The sequence below is a fragment of the Ipomoea triloba genome, chromosome 4 (assembly GCF_003576645.1).
Source record: "Ipomoea triloba cultivar NCNSP0323 chromosome 4, ASM357664v1".
NCBI classification, from domain to species: domain Eukaryota; kingdom Viridiplantae; phylum Streptophyta; class Magnoliopsida; order Solanales; family Convolvulaceae; genus Ipomoea; species Ipomoea triloba.
Genome location: NC_044919.1, coordinates 21,575,080 through 21,581,323, shown reverse-complemented (window position 1 = coordinate 21,581,323; position 6,244 = coordinate 21,575,080).

The following is a 6,244-nucleotide window of genomic DNA, read 5'->3' as shown; positions in this document are numbered from 1 at the left end:
TCAAATACAAATATCAAATACGAATAAATTGTTAAATTACAAAATAAATTATAAATATTGTTGGATATAGGTGAAAAATAAAACGCATCAAAACTTTATAAAAATATTCGGTTAAATACAAATATCAAATACGAATAAATTGTTAAATTACAAAATAAATTATAAATATTGTTGGATATAGGTGAAAAATAAAACGCATCAAAACTTTATAAAAATATTCGGTTAAATACAAATATCAAATACGAATAAATTGTTAAATTACAAAATAAATTATAAATATTGTTGGATATAGGTGAAAAATAAAACGCATCAAAACTTTATAAAAATATTCGGTTAAATACAAATATCAAATACGAATAAATTGTTAAATTACAAAATAAATTATAAATATTGTTGGATATAGGTGAAAAATAAAACGCATCAAAACTTTATAAAAATATTCGGTTAAATACAAATATCAAATACGAATAAATTGTTAAATTACAAAATAAATTATAAATATTGTTGGATATAGGTGAAAAATAAAACGCATCAAAACTTTATAAAAATATTCATAACACTATATTTATTTTTTTTGAATGTAACTAACCCAATTACATTGTAATATCTGTACATGCATACTTTCTCTTGAAGCACAAAGAGTTAATATCGCCTCCACTAAGGCTCGATCCCGTGACCTCCCGTATGGGAGAGCCACTACACGCCATTTGAGCACAAGGCTAATGGCTTCATAACACTATATAAAACATAATTAATTTGATAAAATTATTCAAATAGAAAACACATTATAAATTACACATCTTATATATACATACATATATATATATATGTATATATATATATATTTATTTATTTATATAGAAATAGCTATATATGAACGTATACAATTAAAAAGGGAGAATGCAAATGTTAGGCATTTTAAGCGCCTAGAATTCGAACCCTGGCCATTTTCTAGACAAAATCGCATGTCTACTAACTCTACAAGCTTATCAATTGTTAATTTATATCTGTTTTCATATATTTATATATAAAACATGTACTATATATACATATATACATACAAAGGCTATATATGGCAGCTGCCCCCACAGTGGAAGACACATCCCCATCGAAAGGTGGAAGACACATCCCCACCGGAAGGTAGAAGACATATACCCACTAGCCAGTGGAGAAACGTATACCCACTAGGCAGTGGAAAACACATTCCCATCGGAACGTGGAAGACACATCCCCACCTCAAGGTGGAAGACACATTCCCACCTCAAGGTGGAATACTCATATACCCACCGGAAGGTGGAAGACACATCTCCACCGGAATGTAGAAGACATATACCCACTAGCCAGTGGAAGAAACGTATACCCACTAGGCAGTGGAAGACTCATATACCCACCGAAAGGTAGAAACACATCCCCACCACAAAGTGGAAGACATACACCTACCGGAAGGTGGGAAACATATACCCACTAGCTAGTGGTAGAAACGTATACCCACTAACCAGTGGAAGACATATACCCACCAAAAGGTGGAAACATATCCCCACCACAAAGTGGAAGACATACACCCACCGGAAGGTGGAAGACACATCTCCACCTCAAGGTGGAAGAAACGTATATCCACTAGGCAGTGGAAGACTCATATCCCCACCATGAGGTGGAAGACTCAAATGCCCAACATGAGATGAAAGTCTCGTATTCCCACCGTGAGGTGGAAGATTCATTTTTTCACCACTAAGTGGAAGACTCGTACACCCACCACTAGGTGAACAACTAGTATTCCCGTCGCTTAGTGGAGGATACACAAAACTAAGAACTCAAGGCGTTTAAAAAATAAACAAAAAAAAACAAAAGAAAAGAAAGGAAAAAAAAGAAAAGAAAAGAAGAGAAAAAAAAAACAAAAAAAAAATAAAAATCAGTCGGTCCTTGACCGATTGGAAATCATTCGGTTAAGACCGACTAGATCCCAATCAGTCAAGGCCGACTACCTCACCGCTCCAAAAAAAGTATAAAATAATAATAATAATAATAATAATAATAATAATAATAATAGATAATAAATAATGATTTTTTAAAATCTTAGAAATCTTATTTGCAGGTCGACTCAATTGAAGATGATCTCAAGAAAGAAGATGATTAGAAAACCTTCCTTAGTATACTTTCCAGAGACTTTGAAACGATGAAATCTCAAGAAAGTGGGGGACTGGATGATGGTCAATATACTAAGCCTGGGCTACATAGACCAACCCTTGAGAGTAATTGGATTTAGAAGGTCAAAGAAGGAAATCCAGTACAAAGTTACTGAAGAGTTTGATAAGGATTGGACTTAATATTTGTAATATTAGTAGGATTAGGGCTTATTATTTATAATGTAACAAGGACTCCCAATATGAGGTAGTCCAGAATTCTTATTCTTTGTAGGCCTCTAGGCCCAAAATATGTATAAATAGACCCCACACACATGAAGAAGGGGACAAGCAATTCTAAGCAATACAATACTTATATTCTCTCCATATATTTTTCCTATACTTTTCCTATATTCTCGCTATTCTAATGGTAGTATTGGACTGCCTTTAACTACCCAAAAGTCATAAAACCAAACTTTCTAAAGTTTTTAATGTTTTGCATCGAGTACATAGGCACAATTCAAACCAACACTATATTATTTCTAATGGGGGAAGGGTTAAAGCTCGGGACCTAAGGCTCTGAAGGGTGAAGGAGACGACTGATAGGGTAGACAAAGGATTTGTGAGGAAGGAGGGCGAGCATGGAGGATTTGATAGGGCGGGGATGCAATTTGCCGAAGACCGGCTAATGATCGGTCGACCGGTGACAAATATGTTTATTGAAGTTATTCAGTCGAATGCTTTTGTGGTGCAATTTAAATAATTAATTACCATGGAGAGAAGAAAGAGCTGGGGAAACTGAGGGAAGAAAGGCGGTCTGGTCAACCAAGGACCCGTAGCCGGATCAGGGGGTTGAAGCTGAAGGGTGATCAGGATGAGGCGATGCGCGGAAAGTGGTTTAAGAAGTTTCCTAAAGGCAGTTTGGGAAGTTCCTAAAGGCGGAGGCAGTTAAGCGTGGGTTTCATGTCATCCAGAGATATGGAAAGAAGCTCATAATAGATTAGGAAAGTAGCCAAATGTAATAAAGAAAGAAATCCTAAGTCGTTTATGGTAGTTTAGGGTTTGCCAATGGGAGAAATCCCTCCTAACTTGTATAAATAGAGGTGTAAAGCCTTGAGAAAGGCAAATCAATTCATAATTCAAGAGAGCCTGAGTGCTGCTCAAGTTTTGTACCAAATACTTAGTCGATTTCTGGTAGTGTTGGCCTGTCGATCGACCATCCGTGGTCGATAAAACGAACTTGGCGCCCACCGTGAGGATCGATACAAAAATTTAAGTGGATCTAACTGACTGAGAAGGTCGAAAGTATGTAGTGATGGTGACCACCTAGAGCCGTCAAGGTCAAGGAAGAACGCAACCCCAAGTGCAACTGAATGTTGCAGCTAGGCAAACCGTTTATCATGGGCGAGATATGCGTGAATGGATTAGCGGTCAGAATTCTTTTGGACCAGGAGAGCAAGAGCGAGAAAATGCCACGGCTGATGGAGAAGCTCGAGCTACGGAGGTACCTCCACCCCCGCTGCAGCTAGCGTCGGCGGCACAGGGGATCGTTGAGCAGGGAGACATATATGAGCGGGAGATAAATGCGCCTCAGAGGACTCAACCGCAGCAGTCTTGGTCTATTCGACCGGAAACACAACAAAGGTCAGTCGCTTCTCGTCGACCTGTAGTTCGGTCCAGGTCTAGGGGCACTCGCCGATCTACCCTTGATAGGCTTGGTAATTAAGGTGAGCCAGGTTAAACAAATCCAAGACTTGAAGGATCAAATGGAGGGAAAGAAAACCAATGCTCGGTCTTTCCTAAAGGCTTGCTCATTCTCTCCAGAAATCATGACTTACAAGACTCCGATGAAGTTTAAGCTGGCCGACCACTTGAAATATGATGGAACGGGTGATCCTAAGGAGCATCTGATAAGCTTTCAAGCTCGGATACAGATCGTTGGAGCTGAGGAGCCTTTGATGTGCAACGCCTTCCTAACCACATTGGTCAGCACTACGCAAAGGTGGTGCATGCGTCTGCCCGACCATTCAGTGAGTTGTTTCGAGTAGTTGGTCGAGCTTTACTTAACAAACTATGCTGCCAACTTGGAACCTAAGAAGAACTTCATGTATCTACCAGGAGTTAAGCATGACCCTAATGAACCAGTTCGGTTGTTCTTGACTAGATGGCAAAAGGAGGTCCAGACAATCGATGATCTGGAAGATAATATGTTGTTGATATTATTTATGGAAAGCCTGAGGTTGGGAAAGTTGTATACCAACCTCCATACTGAATAGCCGACCTCCTATGCCCAAACAGTCCAAAGAGGCAATCGGCATGCTGATACAGAGGACGAGATCAAGCAGAAGAGAATACAAGAAAGGTTGTATCGACCTAAAAAGCCTCGGGTAGAGAAGCAGCAAGAAGGGAAGTTTGATATGAGTCGGCTAGGCTGGCCAAAGACTGGTCGGAACCCTGAAAGATCGAGTATCCCACCTTTTCGTCAACAACATCATGTAGTTCAAGAAGTTCAAACTCTGCTTCTACCACTTGAATTGCGACCAGGTGATCAGCCCGAGACTATGGGTCAAGGGTAAGGAATTGGCAAGTATTGTCGGTTGCATCGCTTGACCACTCGCTGAACTGAGGAGTGTGCCTTCTTGAAGCAAGAAATGCAGGCCATCATCCATAATAGTGCACCGACTTCCTCCAACCAATGGCATAGAGGCTTGCCATGGCAGTGTGAGAACCCGAATCAATCTAAGGAGGGTAATCGCGATAAAAGAAAGTGACCCACCTCTGAGGAAAAAGTAGCTAATTAGAAGCACAAGAATGTGATCTATATGAACGTAGGTGGACTTGAGTGAGGAAAGGTCAGCACAAAAAAGGTATGCCGTGAACCCATTACTTTTATAGATGATGACCTACCCTTAGGGGTTGGTCCTCACCGAGATGCTTTGGTTATAACTATGGATATAGCCGGCACTATCGCTAGACGAGTGCTGGTGGATACCGGTAGTAGTGTCAATGTCCTATACTTGGATACCTTCAATAAGTTAGTGTTAGTGAGAGATGTTCTCAAGCAAATCAAGACTCCTTTGGCAGGATTCACGGGCGACTCAATAGAGGTGGAGCCTCTGTAAAGCTATTGGTCGAGCTAGGCATGTACCCCAATGTTAAGACTATGGAGATGGAGTTCGTGGTTGTGCACTTAGAGTGTTCTCACAATGTGATTTTGGGGAAGCCGGGACTAGAAGATTTGGGAGCTTTAATCTCTTTACAACACTTGTGCATGATGTTCCGAACGCCCAATGGAATTGGGATTGTACGGAGTGATTAGAAGCTTACTCGAGACTACTATTTGCGATCTTATCGCAATATGGGAAAGTCGGACTTTCGAGTTCATAGTATCACTAAGAAAGAAGATATGGCAGAGCGAATTTTGGAGCGACCTGAGCCGGTTGTCGAGTTAGAAGAAGTTGAGATTGATCTGACCCACCCTGAGAGACGGGCGAGAATCAGGATGGGCTTGCCGGAAGCCGTCAAAGAATCGGTCGTGCAAGTTTTGAGAAAATACTGAGCTATCTTTGCATGTGACCTTAGGATATGCTGGGAGTAGACTGATCTATAATCACTCATCGGTTAGCTGTCGATCCGACTTACTGACCTGTCGTTCAGAAGAAAAAACACCTCTCCATCGATCGTAGAGAGTTTGTAAAGAAGGAGATTGATGCGTTGTTGGCTATTGGGCACATTCGAGAGGTCAAATGTCCCAAATGGTTGGCCAATGTGGTACTCGTCCCAAAGCCACCCGCTTGGGGGATGTGTGTTAATTATACCGACTTAAACAAGGCTTGCCCTAAGGACTTGTTCCCTCTTCATGGATGCCTTTCAAGGATATCACCAAATTTTCATGAATACGATTAACGAAGAGAAGACCGCCTTCGTGACTCCGGACTTAAACAAGGCTTGCCCTAAGACTCAAGAAATTTAGAGATCTTGCATATCTTATTGGGGTGGAAGCCAAATCTGCATTGCAGCTTGATGTTCCTACAAGATAGAACAAGACATACATCATGCTGAACACTGCCATTCAATACCAGAAGGTTTTTTAGGCTTATGATGATTGTTATTCCTCATTTTCT